General features: G+C 41.2%; 1 pseudogene; it reads left to right on the top strand.

Moving 5' to 3' along the window:
• Positions 1–456: 456 nt before the first annotated feature.
• Positions 457–3,589, top strand: part of LOC102497286 (serine/threonine-protein phosphatase 2B catalytic subunit alpha isoform-like) — a 4,603-nt pseudogene continuing 1,470 nt past the window's right edge.

Here is a 3,589-nt window from a genome sequence, read left to right as displayed (position 1 = left end):
GATCGTACAACTGAATGTGGTAATCAATCATTGCTTAAATGTTGTGCATAAGGTAAGGCAGCTTCATGAACCAAATAAGTCAGAATTATATTACTGCAGAATTTAACAAAATGTTAGTCACCCATAAAAATATTAGTAGCTGCAAAAGGTAGCACAGTGGGCACTGAACTGAAGTTAGTAACCATCTGACTTACACCACAAGAAGTATTAGATGTCTAGGGAATAAAATAGGATTCTTCAATCTGATCTCATATTTTTTGAAATGAGACAATAGCCATCCATCTAAGTCATACTCTCCAGATCCTTTGTCGTTGCTGTCAACAATAGAAAAATCATGTTTAAATGAAAGATCAATCCTTTCGTGTATTACTTTCATAGAAAAAAATAATAAAACCTAATGTTTAAATGTAGCTTATTTTAATAATGCAGTTAGTAATATTCATTTGGAACCAGCAGATGGCGTACTGATTACATCGCTGACTGCCACTTAGCCTACCATGGTTTGAGTCTTGGACCAGCAGCTTAAAACTCACGTCAGGTGCCTATGAGTGCCCAAAATTCCAAGAGGTGAATGTAGAAGGGATTACAGTGTGGCCATGCCCCCCGGGGGGTGATTTCTTGCTTTCGGTCTCTATCTCTTTGGCGAGCGGTCTCTATCTCTTTGGCGAGCACACACGCCCTATAACAAAAATCCCTCTCTAAATAATAATAATATTCATTCTTAGAATTCATCATAATAGACAACTTACAGATGAATTTAAGAGTTTATGATTGGCCTATAAAATATCAGTTACAGTAAAGGAATTATACAATAGGCAATATAAATGAAAGTTATATACTTGCAAATTCCCTCACCTAGACTTCTTCACGACTTCAGGACCATCAAGTTAACCACTCTTTGGTCACGTTTCTGATGATCACCACATACTCTTTCAAGTAGCATTGATAGAAAATCAATAAATCTATAAAATAAATTTCAAAAAAGACTTTTTTAAATTTATATCTAATATCCCACCCTTGATTTACCTATAGGAAAAAGGATTACAAAACAGCATGAGTACTAGAAAGTGGGGATCATTGAAGTCATGTTAAAAGCCATCTCCCACTTCCACCAAAAGGAATAGGCAAAGCTCGCACAATGCAGTCCACATTCTAATTACTTTCAAAGTCACACATAAAGTGCTTACTATACCAAAAAGAAAGTAAAACTTTCATTTAACCTGGATTTCCTTGTACTGTAAGTATATCTATCTCTCTATTTCTTTCCTAGTTGTTCCAACACCATGTTAATGTATTTTGACAAAATTCAGTGGATTACCAGGGAGAATCAGGATATGGGAGGAGACCGAGGCAGGTGTGGGAGCAGCGAAGGTTGTCCCATTTCCTCCAAGTCACCATCTCACAGCAAGGGAAGTGTTTGATAATGATGGGAAACTTTGTGTGGATATCTCAAAGGCACATCTCATAAAGGAGGGCCATCTGGAAGAGAGTGTGGCATTGAGAATAATAACAGATAACAGAGGGTGCTTTGATTCTTTGACAGGAAAAAGACTTGCTGGATATCCATGTGCCAGTCCCAGTTTGGGGGGACATCCATGGATAAGTCTTTGACTTGATGAAGCTCTTTGAAGTGGGAGGATCTCCTGCCCACACTCACAATCTCTTCTGGGGGACTAGGTTGACAGAGGCCAGTGCTTCAGTATCAAATGTGTGCTGTATTTGTGAGCCTTGAATATACTTTATGCCAAAACACTGTTTTTACTGCGTAGAAATCACAAATGTAGACATCTAACAGAGTATTTCACATTTAAGCAAGAATGTAATATAAAGTACTTAGAACATGTTTATGACACCTGTATGGATGCCTTTGACTGTGTTCCCCTGGCTTCTCTGATAAACCACAAGTCCTCTGTGTACATAGTGGTTTGTCTCCAGAGATGAACACTTTAGATGACATCAGAAAATTAGACTGATTCAAAGAACCACTTGCTTTTGGACCTGTGTGTGATATCTCATGGTTAGACTCCCGAGAGGACTTTGGAAATGAGAAGACTCAGGAACATTTCACTCACAACGCAGTCAGGTGTTCATACTTCTAGTTACCCAGTTGCATGTGAATTCTTTTTTTTTTTTTTTTTTTAGATAGAGATGTTTGCTATAGGGCACATGCACTCACTAGAGAGACAGAGAAATGGAAATCGAGAAATCACACACACACCATCGCCACGAGTGGGGATATGGCCACACCGCAATCCCTTCTCCTCCACTCTCCTCTCAGGATCTTGAACATGCATGCACATGCACCCAGCGTGAGTTTTACGTCACCAAGTCCAGGACTCAAATCACAGTTGACTACATGGGAGTCCAGCAATGAAACCATTACACCATCTTCTGGTCCCTGTATGTGAAGTCTTACAACACAATAATTCGCTTTATATACTCCGAGCCCATGAAACCCAAGATGCAGGTTTTCTTATAAACAGGAAAAGCCGGGGCCAGTAGTTAGCGTAAAGGCTATGTTGCTGGACTCCCACATAGTCCACCACGGTTCAAGTCCTGGACTCGGTGGCTTAAACTCACACCGGGCGCAAGTGTGTGCATGCTCAAGATCCCAAGAGGAGAATGGAGGAGAAGGGATCTTGGCCATCCTCTCCGCGGGGTGATTTCTCGCTTTCTATCTCTCTGTCTCTGTCTGGCGAACACACGCGCCCTATAGCAAAAAAAAAAAACCTCTAAAAAAAAAAAAGAAAAAAAAATAAAAACCAGGAAAAGCCAAACAATAGGCTTCCCTTCTCTAAGTAAAAATGTTCAGCACCGAATTACTTAGATGTATACAATAACAAAGCTGCAGCACTGAAGTATGAGAACAACGTTATGAGTAACAGGTGATCCAACTGTTCTCCCCATCCATACCAACTTCTAAATTTCATGGACACCTTCACCGGGTCCCTGCCATTTCTTGGGGAAAACGTGACTGAGATGCTGGTGAACGTCCTCAACATCTGCTCAGATGATGGATTAGGGTCGGAAGAAGATGGATGTGATGGAGCAACAGCTGCAGCCCAGAAGGAGGTGACTTGGAACAAGATATGAGCAATAGCAAAATGACCAGAGTGTTCTCGGTTCTCAGATAAGAAAATGAGAGCGTGCTGACAAAGGCCTGACCCGGACTGGCAGCGTGCTCCTTATCGGAGTGCTCTCTGGTGTGAAGCAAACCCTGGGCAGCTCTATCAAAGGATTTTCACAACATAAGATCACCAGCTTCGAGGAAGCCAAGGGCTTAGACTGAATTAACAAGTGGATTCCACCATGCAGACATGCCATGCCTTCAACATCAACCTTGACTCCACCAACAAGGCTCTCGCCTCTGAGACAAACAGCACAGACAGCAATGGCAGCATACAAGCAATAATCAGTGACCACTTCCTGTCCACTTGTTTTTCCCTTCTTTGTTTTGTTTTTGTTTTTGTTTTTTCCTTTGAGCTGCAGGGCATGATGGGCATGGCTGCATATCAGCAGTTGGATGTTCTTGTCTCCGGTGGTAGTTTATTTTCTCTGGAAGCCAGGATTTGGGTTCAGTTTATTTACA

This window comes from Tupaia chinensis, unplaced genomic scaffold (genome assembly GCF_000334495.1).
Source record: "Tupaia chinensis unplaced genomic scaffold, TupChi_1.0 Scaffold000395_1, whole genome shotgun sequence".
Lineage (NCBI taxonomy): Eukaryota > Metazoa > Chordata > Mammalia > Scandentia > Tupaiidae > Tupaia > Tupaia belangeri.
Note: the sequence above shows the minus strand (reverse complement) of the source record. Positions and strands in the feature narration are given on the sequence as shown.